The sequence below is a fragment of the Hypanus sabinus genome, chromosome 11, assembly GCF_030144855.1.
Source record: "Hypanus sabinus isolate sHypSab1 chromosome 11, sHypSab1.hap1, whole genome shotgun sequence".
Classification (NCBI taxonomy): Eukaryota; Metazoa; Chordata; class Chondrichthyes; order Myliobatiformes; family Dasyatidae; genus Hypanus; species Hypanus sabinus.
Window position 1 is genome coordinate 13,796,496 of NC_082716.1, and position 24,648 is coordinate 13,821,143.

At 41.8% G+C, this 24,648-nt stretch overlaps 1 protein-coding gene across 3 annotated transcripts in view; it reads right to left on the reverse strand.

The window, feature by feature from the left end:
* Positions 1–24,648, reverse strand: part of st6galnac3 (ST6 (alpha-N-acetyl-neuraminyl-2,3-beta-galactosyl-1,3)-N-acetylgalactosaminide alpha-2,6-sialyltransferase 3) — a 257,863-nt gene that overhangs the window by 134,420 nt on the left and 98,795 nt on the right. The gene's annotated exons all lie outside the window — the stretch shown is intronic.

Sequence of the window (24,648 nt, forward strand, 5' to 3'; positions counted from 1 at the left end):
GGGAGAATTGCAGAGGGTCTTAATGGACATTGTGAGATCACAGGATTTTAAGTGTGGGGACAGGGTTATAGAATAGAACATAGAGTAATACAACACAGTACAGGCTCTTTGGCCCATCAGAGTCAGATTTAATATCACTGGCATATATCGTGAAACTTATTAATTTTGGCAGCAGTACATAATAATCAAAAAAACCTTCTGAATTACAGTAAGCATATATACATTAGTGAAATTTAATAAGTAGTGCAAAAAATAGAAATAAAAGAAGTAGAAAGGCAGTGTACATGGGTTCATTGACCACTCAGAAATTGGGTGGCAGAGGAGAAAAAGCTGATCCTGAATCGTTGATTACCTTTGGACTCCTGTACCTCCCTGATGGTAGCAATGAGAAGAGGGCATGACCTGGGTGATGGGGGTCCTTAATGATAGATTCCGCCTTTTTGAGGCATTGCTCCTTGAAGATGTCCTGGATAGTACAGAAGCTAGTGCTCATGATGAAGCTGACTAAATTTACAAATCTCTGAAGCTTATTTGAATCCTGTGCAGCAGACCTGCCGAACATACCAGATGAGATTCAGCCACAAACAAGGGGGTTTATAGGTGAATTGGCCTTTATTATCCTTTGTGGTAGAATTGGGAGGGAGTTGATGGGAAATAAGGGGTAGAGTAAAATAGGTTAGGATAGGATTGGTGCTAAAATTGGTGTTCCTAAATCATTGAGTGTGTACATCTTCCCTGATCGGGGTAGCAAGAAGAGGGCACGTCCTAGATGGTGAGGATCCTTAATGATGGATGCCACCTCTTTGAGGCACTGCCTCTTGAAGATGTTCTCGAAGGTGGGGATGGTTGTGCCTGTAATGGAGCCGGCTACATCCCAAGAGTAGCCCTCTTGGGGTCCTGTGCATTGGAGTCTCAGTATTTCAGTCAACCAGTCAGAATGATGATAAGAAGGTATATTACAGGATGGAGATAGATGAGCTGGTTCAGTGGTGCCACTACAGCAACTTCACACTCAACATTAGCAAGACTAATTAAATGTGGACTTCAGGAAGGGGAAGTTAGGAGATCACAAATCAGTCCTCTTTGAGGGGTCAGTGGTGGATAGGATAAGCACCTTAAAGTACCTGGTTGTCAACATCTCACAGAATCTATTCTGGGCACGACTCATTGACGCAATCATGAAGGAATGGTTGGCTCTACTTGGCAACCGGCTTCAATGACTATTGTTCAGTAGTACTTACATCCACAGTGATGAAGTGCTTTGAGAGGTTGACAATGAAACACATCAACTCCTGCCTAAGGAGTGAGTTGGATCCACTGCAATTTGTCTACAGACACAATAGGTCAACAGCAGATGCCATTTTGTTGGATACTCATTCAACCCTGAAACATCTGTACAGCAAAGATGAATACATGAGGATGTTCTTCATTGAATACAGCTTGGCATTTTACACTATAACTTCCTCAAAACTAACACCTCCAAGTCTTAGGCCTCAATACCTCCTTGTGCACTGGATCCTCGATTTCCTCACTTGCAGACCCCAGATAGTTAGTATTGGCAACAACATCTCTTATATAGTCTCCATCAGCACAGGGATATGTGCTTAGCCTCCTGCTCTACTTGCTCTACACGTATGACTGTGAGGCTAAGCACAACTCCAATGGCCAATTTAAGTTTGCTGACAACACCACTGTTGCTGGCTGAATCAAAGATGGTGATTGTAAATCTGGCTGAGTGATCAGCAAGATCAAGGATCTGATTATTGATTAAGCTCTTCGGTATTGTCATTTCAGAGGATCAGTCCTAGGTCCAGGACTAGGTGTCATTATGAAGAAAGCATGGCAGTGCCTCTACCTCCTTAGAAATTTGTGAAGATTTAGCATGACATGTAAAACTTTGACAAAATTCTATTGATTTGTGTTGGAGAGTATACCAACTGCTTACATCATGGCCTGGAATGCAAACACCAATTCTCTTGAATAGAAAAGCTTACAAAAAGTAGTAAATATGGCCCAGTGCATCACGGGTGAAGCTCTTCCCACCAGTGCACACATCTACACAGAGCACTCGTGCAGGAAAACAGCATCCATCATCAAGGAATCCCACCCTCCAGGCCATGCTCTCTTCTCACTGCTGCCATCAGGAAGGAGTTATGGGAGCCTCAGGAAGCCCATCAGGTTCAGGAACAATTATTTCTCCTCAACCATCAGGTTCTTGAATCAAAGGAGATGACTCAATTTCACTTGCCCCAATCATTGCACTGTTCCCACAACTTATGGATTCACTTTGAAGGACTTTTCATCTCATTTTCTTGATATATATTGCTTATTTATTATTATTATTATTATTATTTATTTTTCTCTCTTTTTCTATTTGCACAGTTTGTTGTTTTTTGCCCAGTATTTACTATGAATGCCTGCAAGAAAATGAAGCTCTATGTGTCAATGTACATGTGATAAATCTGAATCTTTGAATTAAAGGTGGGTGACCTACTTCTTGTTTTTCTTTTAAATATGCTTCTTCTCCTGAATTGCAATCGATTGCAATCTGTAATTTCCATTTTGATGCATCTTTGGGCCAACTAAGTGATCTGGTGCTTTTGCTGTCTCCTGGGGAAATCAGCGAGGTGGAGAGTGGAGTGTGCGGCCATTTCTTCCTGATTGTGGAACACGTACCCATGGTCATCTCCATTACTTCTTGCCAATTAAAGTGTCATGTAAGGCTGAAATTAACGAAGACGAGACTGGAAGACGAATGGGTGCTCAGCACCTTCTGCCTCTGTTTGACTAGGTTCCCTCTCTCCCACTGCTGCTGGAGGCAGGCGCAGGTTTGATCATCCTGGCGCTGCTTGTGGCTGTGGGACTTGGAGTTTGGGGGACTCTGCAGTTTCAAGTTTGATGTCCCCAGTGCTGAACATGCTCTGTGGTTGTGGATTTGTTGTTAGAGGATGCTGTGGTTCATGTTCCATACATTTCTAGTTACTCTCCTTTTGCTATTTGCGTGATTTGATCGGGGTGGAACTGTGGAACTGGCTCTGTGGCTGAGGACTGCAGCCATCAACTCAGCACTGAAGTGAACTGCCTCGAATGCTGTGGCTTCTGGGCTGTCTTGGTGACTCTGTAGTTTTAATGTTTAATATTCTCGGTGTTATTTGCACAATTTCTACTGTTTTCACATGTTGGGTGTTCGATGTTTTCTTTAAATGGGTTCCATGGTGTTTCTTTGTTTCATAGCTGCCTGTGGGAGGATGAATCTCAGGGTTGTACACTATATAGATACTTTGAAACTTTGATACTGAGCACATTGACAGCTTATGACAGGGTAGCCTCCATCCTGATGGCACAAACAATTTCTTGAACTTCTGGTAATTACCTCCCTCCTCTACTTCGCCATTCCCCATTCTTGTTTCCCTCTCACACCTTCTCTTCTTACCAGCCCATCACCTCCCCCTGGTGCTCCATCCCCTTCCCTTTTTCCATGGACTTCTGTCCACTCCTATTAGATTCTCCCTTCTCCAGTCCTTCACCTCTTTCACCAATCAACTTCTCAGCTCTTCACTCTCCCGGTTTCACCTGTCACCTGCCACCTTGTACTTCTTCCTCTCCTTCCCCCACCTTCTTAGTCTGACTCCTTCCCCCTCCCTTTCCAGTCCTGATGAAAGGTCTCAGCCTGTAACATTGACTGTCTACTCTTTTTCATAAATGCTACCTGACCTGCTGAGTTCCTACATTTTGTTTGTGTTGCTTTGGATTTCCAGCATCTGCAGATTTTCTTGTGTTTGAGCTTATGACAGAAGTATATCATATGCTACACAAATAGGTCAAGTATTCTTCATTGTTATATCACAGTTGTATTATGTCTGGGTAAAGATACTTCATATTCAGGGCATTGAGTACAGGATTTGGGAAGCAATGCTGCATGTGGACATGCTGTTGACTTGGAATATTGTATACTGTACATTTTTGGTAGAAAGACATTATTAGTCTGGAAAGAGTGTAGAAGATTTATGAGGATGCTGCCAGGACTCGACAGCCTGAGTTATAGGGAGAGGTTACAGGCTATGGGGAGAGGTTGAAATGTAGGAGATCAAGGAGTCTCCTCTTAGAGTTAAAAATTCATGACAGGTTTAGATAGGAAGAATGTACACAGCCTTTTTCCCAGGGAAGGAGGAATTTAAAAAAAAACTAGAGAGCATAAGTTTAAGTTGATAGGTGAAAGATATTAAAAAGGGCCTGAGGTGGCAACTTCTTCACACAGAGGGTGGTGAGTATATGGAATGAACTGCCAGAGGAAGTGGCTGAGGTGGGTACAATAACAGCATTTCAAAGACACTTGGATGGTTATGGATAATAAGGGTTTAGAGCAGGTGTTCCCAACTGGGGGTCCATGGACTTCTTGCTAATGTTAGGGGTCTGTGGCATAAAAAAGATTGGGAACCCATGGTTTCGAGGAACATGGGACTAATGGGGGCCAATGGGACTATCTTGATAAGAACTACGTTTGGCATGGAAGAGTTGGGCCAAGAGAACCTGCTTCCATGCTGTATAACTCTATAACTCAAAATTAATATGGTCTGTCCCTAGGCTGCCTACTATTCTTTGCAGTTCAATTAGTATCCAAATACAGATTCAATGCTTTGTTCTCCATCCTTTGATCTCAGTTCACAGGTTTGAATTATTTCTGAAGTGTGTATAGCCGCTCTTCCTAACCAGACATCAATGTTCATTTGTTTGGAATGAAATGGATTCATTTCAGTATAACCTTAAACTGTTCATCCTCATCTTCAACCCCTTTTATTATGTTATTCTGCAGATGAAGCTATTTAGTTGCCAAGATTTTTCCAGGATATTGCCAGAACTGGAAAGCTTTTATCTCTGAAGAAACATCAGATAGGCTAAGGTTATTTTCTTTGCATTAGAAGAGGTTCAGAATGACTTAACTGATGTGTCTGATATTATAAAAAGACTAGATACAGTCAAAACAAACACAAGGGATTCTGCAGATGATTGATATCCAAAGCAACACACACAAAATGCTGGAGGAATTCAGCAGGTTAAGCAGTATCTATTGAGGGGTATAAATAGTTTACATTTTGGTCTGAGACTCTTCATCAAGCAGGCTTTTTCCACTGAGGTTGAGTAAGATTAGAACTAGAGGTCAAGGGTTAAGGGTGAAAGCTGAAATGTTTAAGGGGAACATGAGGAGGGTCTTCAGCACTCAGAGCGTGGAGAGAGTGTGCTTGAGTTGCCAGTGGAAGTGGTGGATGTGGGTTCAATTCCAACATCTGAGAGCAAATGGATAGGTACATGGAGGGAAGGGCTACAGTCCCAGTACAAGGTTTCTGCCCAGTGAAACTAGGCAGGATAATAGTTTGGCACAGTCTCGGTCTTATCATAAGAGCAGCCTTTGACAGTTCTGGGCCTTTACTCACTTAAGTTTAGGAGAATGAGTGGGAGATATCATTGGATCCTATTGAATGTTAAAAGGTCTCTATAGAGTGGATGTGGAGAGGATGTTTTTTATAGTGAGGGAGTCTAGGACTGGAGGAAATAGCCGCAGAATAGAAGAACATCCCTTTAGAACAGAGATGATGAGGAATTTCTTTATCCAGAAAGTGGTGAATCTGTGGAATTCGTTACCACAGGTGGTTGTGGAAGCCACATCTTTGGGTATATTTAAGACAGAGATCGATAGATACTTGATTAGTCAGGGCATGAAGGGTTACAGGGAGAAGGCAGGAGATTGGGGCTGAGAGAGAAAAGGGATCAGCCATGAAGAAATGGCACAGCAGATTTGATGGGCCAAATGGGCTAATTCTGCCTCTACATCTTATGGTCCTAGATGAGTTGAAGTGCCTGTTTCTGTGCTGTAGTGCTCTATGATTATATCAGGACAAAGAAGTCAAAAGGAAGGTCTAATTTTCTTCAGTACAGGGGGAGCTAACCAGAATCAGAATCAGGTTTATTATCCCTGTTCTGTGGCAGAATAACAGTGTAAAGCCATAATATTACTATAAATTACAAATAAGTAAATAGTACAAATAAAGAATAATGAAGTAGGATTCATGGGTTCATGAATCATTCAAACATCTGAAGTTGCTCAGGCTCCTGTATCTCCTCGCTGATGGATGCCAGCTTCTTGAGGTACTACCTCCTGAAAATGCACCCAACGGCAGAGAGGGTTGTGTCCGTGATGGAGCTGGCTGAGTCTACAACCCTCAGCAGCCTCTTGTGATCCTGCACATTAGAGCCTCCACACCAGGCTGTGATGCAAACTGTTAAAATGATCTCCACCATGCATATGTAGAGAGGAGGATGAGTCTTTGGTGGCATGCCAAATCTTTGCAAATGCCGAATGGAGTAGGGCCACTGGTATGCATTCTTCAGGACTGCATCAATGTGTTGGGCTCAGGATAGACCGTCCGGCATGCTGATGACCAGGAACTTGAAGCTGTTCACGTAGGGGACACGGCACGTATCCATAAGCATGTGAATGACTGGAGGTTAATTTAGGTTTCCAGTATCTCCCATGATGGCTTTCCGTAGGTTGTACCTGGACATCTTGTAGAATTCTGGATTGCCAGTCTTAAATGCCACAGATCCAGCCCTCAGCAGACTGTCAGTCTCCTAGCTTCTGGCTTGGTAAAATCTTGGTATCCTCTCAAAGGCATACTCTCATCCATGCAGGTTTAAATGAAGTCCAAAAGGTGGAGGTTTAAGGTAATTGATAGAAGAGTAAGAGGTAGATACTTTCACCCAACGATGATGGGTCTGGATCTCAGTATGGGAAGGTGAGAAACTATGATTTGACTGGCAAATGGTTCAAATGTACCATAAGTACTGAACAGATAGATCAGGAGTTGCAGGATTGACTTAGTGATGAAGGGAAGGTGTGGCAGAACGCAGAACACACAACTGAACATTAAAGAATAGCACATGCCCTTCAGCCTACAATATTGTGCTGACCTTTTAACCTACTCAATCTATCCCTTCCCTCCTGCATATTCTTCCATTTTTCTATCATCCATGTCATATCTAAGAAGATAGAACATAGAACAGTACAGAACAAGAACAGGCTCTTTGGCCCATAATGCGGTGCCAAACTAGTTTAAAAAAAATTAATTGTCGACTAAACTAAACCCCTCTGCCTTCACATTGTCCATATCTCTCCATTTTCCTCAGATTCATGTGTCTATCTGAACATCTCTGAAAAGTCCCTTATGCTTTTGCTTCCACCACCAGCCTACACAACATATTCCAGTCATCCACCACTTCCTGTGTAAAAAAAAACCTTCCCCTCACATCACCTTAGATATGACCTCCTCTCACCTTAAGTGCATGCCCTCCGGTCATTATCAGGATGGGAGGCTGTCACTGGTGGGTGGCCACAGGCTGGTCTCTACTCCAGATAATTTAAATTGGGAGTAGCTATTGATATAAAAACAGCTACCCCACCTTCAAGAGAATGCTGATTCCCAAAAATACTAACCTCATCTTCTCCAAGAGCCATTGATGACCAGCCCCATGAAATAATGATTAGCTTTATTTGTCACATATCTGCCAAAACACCGAAACATCTGGTCAAATGTGTTGTTTACAAAAATAACCAACATCGCCAGAGGAACACGTTGTTGTTTCGCTTCAAATCAGATCAGCCAGGATTGTGCTGATTTTGTAAGTGTTGTTCGGATTTCCAGCATTTTCAGGTTCTTTAGGATTGTGCTGAGCAACTCACGAGTGTTGTCACGCTTTTGGCGTCACGTAACGTGCACACAACTCACTAACTCTGACCCGTATGTCTTTGGAACGTGGGATAAAACCAAAGCTCTTGGAGGAAACCCAAAGCGAGAACATACAAATTCCTTATGGACACCGCCGGGAATCGAACCACAGTCTTACAGAGGGACCTGCAATGCTTTGCAATAACTACTGCACCACTGAGCCACCCGATCTGATCTCAACTTGACCTTGATATCACCCATAGCTGCGTCTACTTCCCCACTATGACCTCATCTAAATCTAATCCAAATCTCCCTGATCTCACTGCTTTTCAATCCCTCCACACTTCCGACCACCATTACTTTATCATTTCCTGTCAGTCACCTTACCTACAGACACTCCAGTGCCTAGCATCACTTCATGGACATGCCATCGATCTACGTATATAAGCTATCTTATGTATTTATATTTTATTGGCTTTTTTATTATTATTGTGTTCTTTATCTTATTTTGTGTTTTTTGTGCTATATAGCCGCAGACTAACAATGATTTTACACTGCGTACACTGTGGTCTCTCTCTTTCCATCTCACTCAATGCTTGCGGAGGGTGGTGCCAGAGTCTTGGGCCTTCGGCAAGGTTTAATTGATGCAGTTTGTGGATTGGACTTTGAAGTTCATGTTATATGTGTCTCTGGTTTCTGGTTCCTCCTTGTTCATTGCTATTTTGTGCGATTTTGACAAGGGCGGAATGACTGCAGCCTGCTGTAAACAAAGGACGCAACACTAAATTGAACTGAACTGAACTAAACTGAACATTCCTGGACTGTTTCAATGACTCTGTGGTTTGATGTTTTATATTTTCTGGTTTTTCATTTGCTTTTTGACTTTTGCGCAATTTGTTCTTTTCTTTTATGCTTTGGGTGTTTGTTGTTTTCTTTGAACGGATTCCACCGTGTTTCATTGTCCTGTGGCTGGCTGTGGAGAAGACAAATCTCAAAGTTGCATACTGCATACATACTTCGATAATAAATGTACTTTGACTTTAATTTTGTTTACTGGAAATAACATTAAATAACCTTGAATCTTGCATCTTGAATTATCTTTTCTGAAATGACTTGTTCCAGCTCTCACATTGAGCCTCAAGCTTCTTTCCCCTGTCTGTAGCTTGCAACCTTGTTTTTAACTGGTTGATGGGTAAGAGCCAACAAATAGTCTGGCAAGGATCACCAGTCCCAGTGAGAAAAGTTAAGGATGACTGGCTGTTAATTTCTGGGACTTCAGATCCAGAACTCCTCCTCGCCATCCCTGTTCCCTCTCTATCTGCCTAGAAACATTGCTGGCTTTCAATCAATGAGAACAACTTCTAACATTTGTGTGAAAATTGGTTTTAATTCCAAATCAATCAAGTATGAATGCACGGTCATTAATTTTCAAAGTGTGCAGAATTATTTGGTTTCCTCATTGAAGTGAAATGCCAAAGAAAAGCAGATGTTCGATATAAGCAGTTCAATAGAGTTGTGCAATTAAAGCATTTATACATTAATGACAGCTGTAAAAATTCCATTTGAGAAAGTTCAGACAACTTCAAGCAGGACAAGTGTTACACATGCCCCTTCAGCTACTGTCTCACCACCATTCAAGGCCCCAAACAGTCCTTCCTTGTGAGGCAATACATCGCCTACCAGTCCGTTGCAGTCATCTTCTGTACTTGTGCTCCCGGTGAGGACTCCGCTACATCAGTGAGATCTGATGTAGTTAGAGGGATTGCTTCATTGAGTATCGCTCCAGCCACTACAATGAGCAGGATTTCCTGGTGGCATCCACCAAATTCACTCTCTTGAGATCCATTACCAAACTGATTTCTCCAATCTATCTACATGTTAAAATCTCCCATAACATTGCCCTCTTGACACACCTTTTCTATTTCCCATTGTAATCTGCAGTCCATATCACAGCTACTGTTGGGATATCAGGATCCTTTAACCCTTGCAGTTCCTTTCCTCAACCCACAAAGATTCAACATCTTCCGATCCAATGTCACATCTTGCTAATGATTTGATGCCACTCTTTACCAGCAGAGCCCTGCCACCCCCCTCTGCCTACCTTCCTATCCCTCTGATATAATGTGTGTAAAGGGGGTTTCTTCTTTTTTCTTTGTTACTGTTGGGAAAGGGTTTCTTTTTGTTAACTAGCAGGAATGCTAATTTACTGATACCGAGAATGGTATTCCTTTGTAAACCAAATGGGGATTAATGTTCTTTCTTCTGAGTCTGTAAGCTTTTGTTGACGGGCTTTTGGGCAGATCGGCGCGAGGGGGTCGAGAGAGAGGACGCAATGCTCTAAGCTGGGCGAGGATCGGACCCCAAAGGGGGGTCCGAGGCCGGGAGATTCTCCGAGGGGGGGGGGGATGAAGCTAGATGTGCTTGGTTGACCACTCGGAGGGTCCTGAGCTGTTTGGAGAGTCCGAGGAATTTGGAGGGTCCTGAGCTGCGAGTCGAGGAGTTCGGAGGGGATCGAATGGTGGCCAGAAGACTTCAGAAATTGAGCTCCAACGGCTGTGCACGAAGTGGTTTGGACTTTGATAAGTTTGGCGCCTTTTCTTTAATTTTCTCTTCATATATACTGTATCGTTATTAATCACTTAGTTGTAGTAACCTTTATAAATTGTACTCATTTAATCGCATATGGTGTACTGTCTGTTTTTGGGTGAGGCGGGGACATCACACAGCATCCACACCAGCTGATTACCCAGTTTGGCGGGGCCGAAGGCTGCTCCCCCTAGACAAGAACGAGCTGAGCCAGCCTGAGGCGACCCAGGGGGTTACATGTGTAACCTTGGACATTCAGCTCCCAACTACAACCATCCTTCAACCATGATTCAGAGATGGCCACAACATCATACCCAACAATTTGTATTGGTGCAACAAGATCATCCACCTTATTTCTTATACATCATGCACCGATATAACACTTTGAGTACTGTATTTGATACCCTTTTTGATTCTACATTCACGTCAAGAACAACACCGCTGTCATAAACCAAATCAGAGATGATAACAAATCAGTACATAGGACGGAAATTGAAAATCTGGCTGAGTGGCGCCACAACTTCTTACTCAATCAGCAAGCCGAAGCAGCTAATTATTGACTTCAGGAGGAGGAAACTGGGGATCTGTCAGCCTGTCCTCAGTGGGAGATCAGAGCTGGAGAGGGCAATTCCACAGTGCTATCATTTCTGAGGACCCGTCCTGGGCCCAGCAGTTCAGTGCAATTACGAAGAAAATGTGCCACTGCTTCTACTTCCTTAAGGGTTTGTGAAGATTTAGCATGACATCTAAAACTTTGACAAACTTCTATACATTGTGCTGGAAAGTATATTGATTGCCTGGTATGGAAACAGCAATGTCTTTGAATGGAAAATCCTGCAGAAAGTAGGGGATACAGCCCAGTCCATCACAGGTAAAGCTCTCCTCATCATTGAGCATATCTAAATTGTCACAGGAAAGCAGCATCCATCATCCCAGACCCCTACCACCCAGGCATGCTCTCTTTTCATTGCTGCCATCAGAAAGGAGGTACAGGAGCCTCAGAACTCACAATACCAGTTTCAGGAACAGTTATTACCCTTCAACCATCAGGCTCTTGAACCAGAGGGGTTAACTCTACTTGCCCCATCACTGAGTTAGTCCCTATGGACTTACCTTCAAATTCTTTTCAACTTGTGTTCTGGATAATTATTGCTTATTTATTATTATTTTTTCTTTCTTTTTGTGCTTGTACAGTTTATTGCCTCTTGCCCACTGGTTGTCTATCCAGTTGGTGCAGTCTTTCATTGATTATATTATGGCTATTGGATTTGTGAGTATGCCCGCAAAAAATGAATCTCATTCAGGGTTGTATATGGTGACAAATGTATACTTTGATAACAAATTTACTTTGAACTTTGAATTAAATGATATTCCCCTTGCTCTGGATTCCCACACTGGAGCAAAACTTTCTCCTGTATCTCGCCTCTCAAATCCTTTCACTGTGTGATAATTTATTTTCCCTTCTGTTAACAGTCAGCTGTGTAAAAAGTGCAGAAACACAGAAGCTTCATCAGCATGGAGTGATTTTTCATGTAGGGTTCTTTGGCAGAAAAAGAAGTTTTAACCTGCCTTTCTCTGATTGACCAGAATTTTGGCAGGAATAAATATGAAATTTCCAAGGGTATGCTCTAAGCTCATTGCAAAGTACCGTTTGAAATTGTATTTTACAGTGAGATTTCTCTCCATCCCCAGACTAATACATGAAAAACTTCTCTCAGAGCACAGATCCACGCAGAATGTGACATGTCATACATCATTCCATTTACCTGCAGCTCTTCCATAGTCCCTGATGTGTGAGCGCAAATATCTCTATGCTTAATAAAAATCCTGATGGAAATAAGCATTACAGAACATCGCGTCCTCCCACAGCTGTGGGAAAGCTTAGTTCCTGTGTCCAATTATGATGAATGACTAACCAAAATTAGAACCCAATGCGATGAACTCTCTGACCTTGTTGTTACAGATGTACTGCATTGATTAACAATCTGGCTCAACTTTGAATATTGCTATGGCTGGAAATATATACACAACTCTGTGAAATACCGCTCCACAATTTCCTGCTCACATGAACGGGGCAAATCCAATCAGTCTACTTACCACTCAGTGTCCACGTTATTAGGCACCTCCTGTACCTAATAAAGTGGCCACTGAGAGTATATGTTTGTGATCTTTTGCTGTTGTAGACTATCCACTTCAAGGTTGGACGTGTTGTGCATTCAGAGATGCTCCTGTGCACACCACCGTTTTAACACATGATTATTTGAGTTACTGTTGCCTTCCTGTCAGCTTGAACCAGTCTGGCCATTCTCCTCAGACCCCTGTCATTAACAAGACATTTTTGCCACTCACACCATTCTCAGTGAGCTCTAGAGACTGCTGTGCGTGAAAGTATCAGGAAATCAACAGTTTCTAAGATACTCAAACCACCCCAACTTGCACTAATAATTATTCCATAGTTAAGATCACTTTGATCACATTTCTTTCCCATTCTGATATTTGCTCTGAACAACACCTGAACCTCTTGACCATGTCAGCATGCATTTATGCATTGAGTTGATCAGAAATTTACATTAATGAGCTGTTGTCATTATGAGGAACACTTCAGCAGTATACTGCTCTCACGAACAGGCCAAATTCCATCAGGCTAATGGGCCTACTTACAAACATTGGCAAAAGGAGCCCTTCCAGGTGAGGTAACGCTTTACCTAAAAGTGTTGGGGTCATCTACTGTATCTCTTCTAAGTCAGTGAGGCCCAGTACAATTAGAGGACTGCTTCATGAAGCAACTTTGCTCTGATGAGAGGCAAGTGCCTAGCTCACTGGGGCATGAGGCCGCTGGTTTAGCCCAGCTGTCGAAGCAGTGTATCGGGGGTGGCCACTGTCACGTGTATACAGCTACTTGGAGCCACAGGTGAGAACTGAGTGCCCAGTGGGGACCAAAGGTGAGTGAGCTGCCCCAGAATAAACACAACAAGCTCCTTCACCAGAGATGCTACCACTCCCTGGACACTAATTGTAATAATACAAAAAATTATGCTGATGTAGGGATTGGAATTGGCTATGCTGACCGCACATGTTACTATCCACAAGGATCAAGGATCAAGGATCAAGGATCAAGGAACAACTTTATTCCCTGTGTACATTTACTTGTATTAGGAATTATTAGGAACAGCATTATAAAAAGTGGTTTAAAGTATTTACAGTGCAGTGACTGAGGCAACAGATAGCGGGGGTGGGTGGTAAATAGAATGGGCGGTAAATAGCTTCTTTGTTGTGGACCCATACAAGTCCTGTAGTGATGCAGACTGCAGCCAATGATCTTTCCTGCTGACCTGACAGTTTGCTGTAGCTTTCTTCTTTGAGAAAATGGTGTAAAAGTTTACTAGCAGAATGAGGAGTCAACTGCAGTGGTGTGTGACTGGAGTCCCTAAATCAACAAGTTGATAAGGGCATGGCTGGGTTCTATTTCCGGGTGCAGAAATTCTTTGTCACTTTAGTTCAGAATGACTGACATCTTATTCTGAGGCTGTGACACTGACTCTAGGCATTACAGCCTTTAGAACCTTCATCCCTTGTATTTACCCTGTCAAGTCCAGTAAAAATTTTGAATGTATTAATGGATTATCTTGAACCTGATGGTGAGGGACTTCAAGTTCCTGTACCTGCTGCCCAGTCATAGCTATGGGAAGATGGCAAAGGAATTGCATCTGCTGTTGACCCATTGTGGTGCTAGGCGAACCAAAGCAGATCCAGGTCATCCCTGAGCCAAGAGTTGAGTTGTGCCACCACCAACCTTTCGAAGCACTTCATTATGGCTGATGTAAGTGCTAACTGACGGTAATCATTGAGGCAGGTTACCATATTCTTCCTGGGCATGTAAAATAGATACCTTTCTGAATTATTCCTGATCTCTCCTTCACTTACGTGACGCCATTTCTCCCCTAAATGGTCATGCTCCACAATGGAGCTTTGTTCTTAATTCCCTTGTCAAAGGAAATAGTTCTGTTGTATCTAAAGTCGAGTCTTTTTACCAGCTTAAATACCTTGATCAGACTATTCAATCGTCAATACTCACAACTGCAGCAGTGTGAATTTCAAAGTACATATCACATCTTTGCTTGTAGGTTTATTGAAAGCTTTGTCAAGATGTGTTTGCTTTCATGCTTTTAAAATAATGCAAGTGATTGCTTTGATGGGACACCAATACTACTGCAGGGAAAAGCCAGGGTGGTTGAAAACTGGGAGCTATAGACTGGGTGTATGTTAATGGGTGATCATCGAGAATGGCCCATTACGTCCACTTATCCAAACACTGAACAGACACTATAAAGTGGTATTGAGGGTGCACTGCATTCCTTCAGCTCTCTGGTGGCTTCAAATGCACCAGTGATCACAGTAAATCAGCAAGATGAAAAGTGGATTGCTAGATGGGAAAGTCACCTATAAAATAAAGTTTTGAAGGATCACAGATGATTTCTGTAGAATGAAGTATGCCAATACTGCTGTCATCTTTGGCTGAGGAATACATTAAGCTGGATGGTAAAACAAATCACATGCTTTGGAACGACAAGCTACAGAACTTCCCTGCAAAGAAGAGGCCATTTAGCCTAAAAGATTCATGCCAGCATATGTACATCATCACTAACTCTGTAACCTGACCCTGCCACACCCGAACAGACTCTATGAAAGACCTTTCCACTCAATCCCATTACCTGTTCTGTTAAATATTTCAAGTGGTATTTTCCTTTCAAGAGCATCTAGTGGGTTCTGTTTTCAATGAAGGAGTCAGGAAAGAGCAGGAGAACAGGCCCTATGGCAGGCATGGGCAAACTCCGGCCCAGGGGCCATATGCGACCCGTTAAGCTTTTTAATCCGGCCCGCAGAACTTGATGAAATTATATTAATAAATCTTGTTAACGTTTTTTCCCCGCAATTCTGGCGTTTTCCCAATAGATGACACACTCTATATACATTGACCTTTGTTGAGGTGCAGCGTATTACTCCACATTTGCACTTTACTCTTTGTTCGGCTCGACCTATTTGTGTGAACAGGCGTTCAGCGTCATGAACATCAACAAAGCCAGCCACAGATCCAAGTTAACTGACCAACACCTCAGATCCATCTTGAGAATCGCCACAACAAAACTAAATCCAGACTTTGATGCGCTGGCTAAAAAGGGAGACCAACAACACTGTTCCCACTGAAATTAAAAATAAGTTTCTTCATTGTGTTATGTAAAAAATGCATTTGAAAATATTTTTTTCAATAAGCCTTACATGTTACATGTCATTTCTGTTAAGTGATGGGCATGAGTAGTGCGCAGGTGCACGTACGATCTCAAAATAAAAAACGCACTCCAGATCAAATAACGCGCTCCGCATACTGGCGCGCTGTCACTGTTCTGTCCTTGTGCTGGTCGTTGTTGAGTTTTGGCACAGGGGACAATTGAATAAGAAGGAGCAGGACAAGTAGACCTGCATCTCCTACCGTTTTTGAAATAAAGACAGTCAGGAGGAGAGTGATGATGATAATATCTTGAAGGATAACAGAATTTTCAGTGCTTTAAAATAATAACTGTTACTATTAAAAAAAGCTGTATTTTATTCATTTAATTTTCAGTGTTTTAAAAGTCATTTCAATAAATAGCTAAATACCATGGGACTTCAAAGACAGATATTTTGTTGTAATGCATTTGTTCATTTTCAATTGAAATTAAAGCACATGTTTTCTACATATCCCATGATATTTTATTTTCTCTTATGAGGTGTATTACCAAAACACTCCATCCATCTGCTCCTGGTCCGGCCCCCCCTGTCAAATTTTAGAACCCTTTGTGGCCCACAAGTCAAAAAGTTTGCCCACCCCTTCCCTATGGGGTAGTTCTACAAGATGCCAGCAGATGTTTGATGGACTGATGGTCCCCTTCTGGCCACAGAATTAACTCTGTGATTCAGCTGCATCTAAGTGTGTCATGACAACAGCATGCTGTCACTGAAGTTCAATTTCATTGGCTTCAATTAAACTGAATTTCAGTGTAGAAGAAGAAAGATTAGCTTGGTCACATGTACATCAAAATATTGAAACATACAGTGAAATGTGTCATTTATGTCAAATCAAATCATTGGGGATTGTGCTAGGCAGCTCAAAAGTATCACTACGTTTCTGGCACCAACGTAGCAGGTCAACAGCTTCCTAAGCCTAACCTTACGTCTTTGGACTGCGGGAGGAAACCCAGGCGATCATGGGGAGAATGTACAAACTCCTCACAGGCAACAGTGGGAACAGAAGCAGGATCGGCGATCGCTGGCTCCAGAGTATAATGCACCATCCCTGCTAAATGCAGCAAACTGTTTATCTGGTATTTATGTATACGGAATTCTCATGCATGCAAATAACAAAAAAAATCTAAGAATATTACGCAAATTCATAAGATTTTCGTCCCAAAAACACTCACTTGAATTTGTCATGCCTGGTTCAAGTGATTTTTTTGGGTATCAAGTCCCGTCACCCTACAGCCAGCAGCCCAGACTCTGCCTCTCCTGGTAGCTGGTTCCATTGTATTTCATGAAACAATTGTATTTCTTCCATCTATCCAAAACATTGGATAAGAATATTTCTGGTAATGGTACAAGGGCAGTGTGTTGTTATAAAGTTGAAACAGAAAGTGGAAAAATTTGAAAACTGGAAATGATGAAATTTATAATATTCTTATTAAATAATTCAACATAGGTTCCTTAATGATTTATTACATTAAGTTACAAAGCTTAAAGAGCTTTTAAAAGCATCATACAACAGACAGTGAAGCTTGACGATCTTAACTCTGCTTTATACATTTGGTTTACTTAAGATCAGGACATGTAAGTATTTCAGGGCCAATGCTAGTGGAGAAAGCTAAGGAAATTTATTTCAAGTGCTCTGCAAATTAAGTGTAAAAAGACATTTTTAGTTAATTTACGTTTATACATTAAGATCAGTGCAACATGCTTGGTGAAGATCTAGAATTTCATGTGATGAATACAATTGCTCATTTGATTAATTTCAGTGTATATTACATTAATACCATTTAGCCTTAAATATAGAATTGCAGATAAAATGTTATTTAAAATGAGATGGCATATAGTTCAGCAATTATTTAAAGGCCTATACATGGGATGCTACTGTGCAATGTACAATAATATTTTTATGAGCAATTCTCATGCAACTGGAGCCTCATTCCCCAAGGATGCTAGATGACTGGATGTGTACTGTACTGTGTTTAGTGTTATTCTCTGCAGTGAATTTATTGGCACCTGTGTCTTGAGGAGTCTGCTTTAAAACAAAAACACCTAACTTCCCTGGCTGTTGGTTTTAAATCTGTGGCTGACATTTTGAAAAATTTTGTCTTCATTAAAGCCATTTGTAATTTGGAAGAATTCAATGAGATAATCTTTTAATCCTGTTATGTGTAATGTTGCTGAAAAACCTGCAAAATCATTATTCATGTTCATTCTAAAGGGACATCCTTCTATTCTGAGGCAATGTCCTCTGGTCTTAGGGTCCCCCACTATCAGAAACTTCCTATCAACGCCCACTCGATCTAGGCCTTTCGATATTCGATAGGCTTGAATGAGATCCTCTCTCATTCTTCTAAACTTCAGTGAGTACAGGCCCAAAGCCATCAAACACTCATCATACATTAACCCTTTCATGCTTGGGATCATTCTTGTAAACCACTTCTGGACCTCTCCAATGGCAGTGTATCCCTTTGTTAGATAAGCAGCCCAAAAGTGCTCAAGTGTGGTCTGACTGAGGCCTTACAAAGTCTTAGCATTATATCCATGTTTTTATATTCTAGTCCTCTTGAAATGAATCTTAGCATTGCATTTGACTTCCTTACCACTGACTCAACTTGCAAGTGAACCTTTAGGGAATCCTGCACAAGGACTCCCAAGTCCCTTTGCACCCCAATTTCTGAGTTTGCTACCCATTTAGAAAACAGTTATATGTGATGTTGCTGAAAGATATTTATAATCATTACTCTCATTCATTTTCTCTTCTCCCACCCTGCATCTTCATTGGGCTTTCTTATCATCTCCATGAATTTTCTTCCCTTCCTTATTCCTTCTTCAAGCTTTTGAAAATCTGTAGTTAGTGGCATCCTACCAATACTCCCTTATTGACATTGTATTATGCTTTATTACTTGCTGTGCTTGTAATTGAGAATGCACCCTGACATCCTTCCCATCATAGCTCAACTGGTTTCTAACTTTGCCTCCAGTTCAGGAGTTTTGCCTCTTTAAGTCTTCCTCGATAAAATGGAGCATAAAACCTCCTAGATTAACATTCATTAACACATGCACCCACATCCCAACTCAGAGCAGATTAGATAAAGGTATACAAAATTATGAAGGGTTTAAATACAGTAAATACAAGCAGGCTTTTTCTACTGAGTTTGGCTGGGACTACAAGCAGAGGTCATGGTTTAATGGTGAAAAGTGAAAAGTTTATGGCAAACATTAGGGGGAAACTTCTCTCATTAAGAGAAGTTTGGATAGGTACATAGATAGTAGGGGTATGGACAGCGATGATTCTAGTGTAGGTTGATAGGGGTAGACAATTTAAAAGGTTTCGCACAGACTGGATGGGCTGAAGGGCTGTTTCTGTGCTGGACTTTTCTATGACTCTATAACGTAAGCACACAAGTATGGAGCAAGCAAGGAGCCACTGGAGGAATTGGAGTAACATCGAACATTGAACAGAATGACAAGAAAGTGTTCTATGTTCTCTGCCTTTGGCCTGCAATGTTGTGCCAACCTTTTAACCTACTCTAAGGTCAATCTAACACTTCCCTCCTACATACCTTTCCACCTTTCTATCATCCATGTGGCTAACAAAAAGTGTGGCAGGGCATTCCATGCACTCACCATTCTGTGTACAAAACCTACCTTGGCAATCCCAGCCCACTATACTTTCTTCCAATCACTTTAAAATTATGTCCCCTCAATGTTAGCCATTTCTGCCCTGGGAAAAAAAATCTCTGGCTCTCCACTCAATCTATGCCTCTTAACATCTTATTCACCGCTATGAAGTCGCCTCTCATCCTCCTTTGCTCCAAACGGAAAAGCCCTAGCTCTCTCAACCTATCCTCATAACACTATTCTCTCTAGTCCAGGCAGCATCCTGGTAAATCTCCTCTACACCCTCTCAGTAGCTTCCACATCCTTTTTGTAATGAGGTGACCTGAAATTAATACAATATAACAAGGGTTTTATAGAGCAGCATGGGTAAGAGAAGGGAGCCAGAATGGGGAATAGAAAAAAAAGAGAAGGGGTAGGGAGATAAATTGCAGAAAGTTAGAGATAACGATGTTCATGCTGTCAGGTTCGAGGCTACCCAGACGGAATCAGATATTGATAAGCTTTTTCTCATCGTACTGGTATCTAAGGGGATAGTTAAAGGCAGAGAGCAATAAACTTGTATCAATTTCCAAAACTGACACTTTAGAACATCATTAACAACTGGCTGCAGCTTCAGATCCCAGTTACAAGTGAATGGGATTTCAGTGACTGGAAAGTCAGGAGAGGAGGAAGATGAGCGGGTGGGGAGGGGGGCAAATGAAGTGATAAGCTGGAAGGTGATAAGTGGAAAAGGGCTGAAGAAGAAGGAACCTGATAGGAGAGCAGAATGAACCAAGGGAGAAAGGGACACGTCCATTCACAGCTGGTGTGGCTGCGCAACAGGACTGCAGTCTGTGGAGGCACAGAGATTGTCGAAATGTTGGATTGCAACCTTGGATTAGAGCTGAGAGTGTAGAGGGGAGAAAGCCAGTATAAAAAGTGAAAGAGATCAGTGGGACAGGGGCTGGAAGGCTCACCCTTTTCTTAACTTTTTATACTCAGTCCTGATGCAGGATCACAGCCCGAAACGTTGACCATTCCCCCTGCCTCCACAGATGCTGTCTGACCTGCTGAGTTCCTGCTTTTTGCTCAGGGTTCCAGCACTCACAGTCCCTTGTAGCTCCAGAGGTTTAACTGAAAAGGTTGCAGCCGAAAACATTGTCATTTTATTGCTCTCTACAAATGCTGCTTGACCTGCTGAGTTCCTCAGGCATTTTATGTGTGCTACTCTGGATCTCCAGCATCTTCAGAATCACCTGTGTTAGGGATTTAAGATTCAATGGTTCATCTTATTGTCAAAGTAGGTATGTACGATACATCTGATATTTGTCTTTTAACTTGAACTGCTGGGTATGGAGTCATTTACCTTAGTCAATGGAATGCTGTTTTCATGTTAAAGCTCATTGACCATTGTTTTCTAGCTTAAGAACTATAAAATTAGAACTCATGACAAAATATGCAATCTGGGCAGCACAGTAACAGGACTGTGATGGAGATCACTCAGTAACCCACTTATTACTTACACACACACACACCTGTCATTCTGTTGTCGTTGCACTGAGTATACATACTTCAAACATCTTCCACAGCGTATTCTCATAATGGGCCCCAAACTGAGCTGGTGTGCTCAGGTTGGCTTTACCGTGCCTTTCCCACCATACACGGTGAATATTCCATTTCATTAGTAATGGGGATGTGTAAATGTATATATGTTGTTTGAATCTTGCATTTAATGTAGATACTTCTGTTTATTTTTAAATTTAATTGTAGCTACATTGTGGGGTGCATCATATTCTGATTCACATGTAGTCTTAAGTTCAGTTTGTGGGTAATTAAAGATAATATGCTCTGTTGCCTAATAAACAGGAGTCTTCGCTCTCAGTGGAAGGGAGAGAGAACAGGGCTGCCAGGAATTCACACTGGTCAAATGTAAGTACATCACTATTATTGTGCTGTCTGATAGATATATTTTTGTAATTATTGGCAGTTTTTTTTTAGCATTTTTGCTAACTTTTTGTAAATTTGATTTTTGCTCATTTTCTCTTTCCTTTGGTCATAACCCACATATCTAACACTAACAGTTCACGTAATCACTTTACAGTGCCCAACTGTAACATTGCAATTCAGTTCCAACCCCCCCCACTATCTCTAAGGAGCTTGTATGGTCTCAATGTAACCTTGAGGATTTCCTCCAGATTCTCCGCTTTCCTTCCAATACCAAACATGTACAGGTTGAGGATGGTGAATTGTGGACATATCAATTAGTGACAAAGCTTGGTGACATTTGTGGGCTATCCCCAGCATATTTTCAGTGCAGATGATGCATTTCACTGTATTTTTCAATGTAAGCGTGACAAATAAAGCTAATCTTTAACTCCTTTCATCCTTAATCCAGCAACATCTGTGAATGCACCGGGAGGTAAATTGGCATCTGCTTCTACTAATATTCTGCTTCTCTGATATTCAATTTCATTGAAATCAGTTGGCTTGATGACAGATTTTCATTTCTGAGTCAGAAGATTGTGGGTTTCAACCCACCTCAACTCTTTGATGTAATTTTCATATCTCCCTGTTCAAAAAGAACATAGAACAGTGCAAGACAGGAAAAGGGCCTTTGGCCCACAATGTCTATCCTACCACGATGCTAAATTAAACCAAATAAGAAAGGCAAATGCAATGTTAGCATTCATTTTGAGAGGACTAGAATATATAAGCAAGGATGTAATACTGAGGTTTTAAGGGCGGCATGGTAATGTAATGGCTAGCACGGTGCTTTACACTACGGGTGAGAAAGGTTCAATTCCCACTGCTGCCTGTAAGGCGTTTGTACATCCTCCCCATGACCATGTGGGTTTCCTCCAGGTGCTCCAGTTTCCTCCCACAGTCAAAAGATGTACCAGTTGGCAGGTTAATTGGTCATTGTAAATTGTCCCAGGATTGGGCTAGGATTAAATCGAGGAATTGCCTGGTGGTGGGGCTTGAAGGGCCAGTAGGGCCTGTTCCACACTGTATCTCAATAAATAAAGAAGTAAGGCATTGGTTAGATTGCACTGGATTTTTGGGCCCCTTATCTAATAAAGGATGTGCTGGCATTGGAGAGAGCCAGATGAGATTCACGAGAATGATTCCAGGAATGGAAGGATTTACGGATGAGAAGATCATATTGAAACCTATCAAATATTGAAAGGCCTGAGGGCACAGACTCAAAATAGGGGGATGTCCATTTATAACAGAGATGACGAGGATTTTCTTTAATTGGAGGCTCAAAAATCTGTTGAACTCATTGCCACAGATGGCTTTAGAGGTCCAGTTGTTGGGTATATTTAAAGTGGAGGTTGATAGCTTTTTGATTTGTCGGGGCATCAAAGGTTATGGGGAGATGAAAGGAGAATGGAGTTGGGAGGAATAATAAATCAGCCAGGATAGAATGGGGAAGCAGACTCAATGGGTCAAATGGCCTAATTCTGCTCCGATGTCTTATGGTCTAAATCTTTTCTGCCTGTACATGATTCATATCCCTCCATTCTCTGCATAGTCATGTGTCTATTTAACCGTTTCTGAGGTTCCACCTTCAGATCTGCTTTCACTAGTACTTGCGGTCTGTTCCCCACATCCACCTCTCTTTGTGTAAAAGATTGTCCCACTCTTCTCCTTCAACTGTGGTGTATATTCTGCCCTCTCAGGAAGATCACCTGACACCATTTAATGGAAGATGAGCTATAACAAACAAAATTCTGGAGGAACACAGTGAGCCAGGAGGTATCACAGTAATGTAGTGGTTAGCGCAATGCTCTACAGTACCAGCCATCAGGGATTGGAGTTCACTTCTTGCCACTCTCCGTAAGGAATCTGTACATTCTCACTGTGACCACAAGTGTTTCCTCTCACAGGGTAGAAGCCTGTCTGTGTTTGTGACAGTTGGTGGGAGGGTGAAAAAGAGATTTGTTTTGCTATTGTTGTCTTGTTTTGTTCTGTTGTGATGGCTGCTTGAGTTCCTCTGCTGAACACCACGGGCATGCTTTGTTGGCACCAGAATGGGTGATGATAATTACAGGCTGCCCTCAGCACATCCTGGTTGTGTTGGTTATTGATGCCAACAACATATTAAACTTTGTTTCGATAAACATGTGATAAATAAATTGGAATCTGAGGGCAACTCTTCAACCTCCGTTACTTCAGACTCCAGTTTCAATGATCGAGCTACAATATGCTCAGAGGGCTTATCCCTGGTTTCGATCTCCAAACCAGCTAAATCAGTAAAGCTTTGGAGAGAAAGGGCATCAATAGCAACCTGCTCCCCTGGTGCTCAACTTCACCCCTGAAGACCCATGATGAGACCCTGGCCAACATCTTGGGAGATTCATCATAGGTGAAGGCACATATCGATGGCAAGATTCACTGCCAACACTCCCATCAGTTCTGACGTAAGGTCCTTGACTCGAAACATTAACTGTGCTGGTGTGGCAAGTCCTGCTGAGTATTTCCAGCGTTTCTGTCAGCTCACGAGTTTATTGTCAACTGCCACATTGTCAATCAGATGTCGTTAATAACGCTGGCAATATTTTTTCCGAATGTTTCAAATAAATGCCGAGTTTACAGTGTTTCAATTTGCATATTAAGACAGTGTTGATTTCCATTGGGTTCAGATTTCTGATGTTACTATGTTCCAAGCTCGCATTATGTATATTTTATTAGAAGTCTCCGAATCCCAAAGAAACTGGAAGGTTTCCAGCTAAGCTTTTTGAAATAACTAGAACAATGTGAAAGAGAGTCACAGGATCACTGAAGTGAAGAAGGCCATTCTGCCCCCTGAGTCTATCCAGAGTTTTATACTCCAATCCAGTCATTTCTTCTTGCTGATCCCCCTTGGGTTCTGCAAATATTTTACCTTCAAATACTTACAAAATTTCTTTTTGAAAGTCACAATGGAATCTACTTTCGGTGTCATTCTTTCCAGATCATTACTCCTTGTTATGTGAAAAACTGTTTTCCTTTCATCCATCGCTTGCTTATTACTTTGAATCAGTGTCCTCTGGTTCTTGGCCCTGCTGCGAATGGAAATGGTTTCTCCCTGTTTATCCTACCTTACCTGCAAGCTCCATATTGTAATTCCTCTCACCCTTCTCTGCTGAAAAGAAAGCTGGCCCAGTTTCTCCATTCAATCTTCATAACTAAAATTCCTCTTGGAGCCATTCTAGTAATCAGGCTTTCCTCAGGCTGCACACCACAAAATTAATTTATTCATCCACAGTGCATTGCTTAGTATTTCAGTAGAATGCAACACGCAAGCATCTGATTGAATTACACAATTCTTGAGGCTGTTCTGCCCATCCCAATGCTGTACTGTACTGTGTTTTTATGTACTCTCCCATGTGTTTGTGGTGACCCTACAAATGTTCCATCCTTCATGTTTGTCTGATTTTCCTTTGGAAAATTGTGATTGATTTTCCTTCCACTCTTTCTT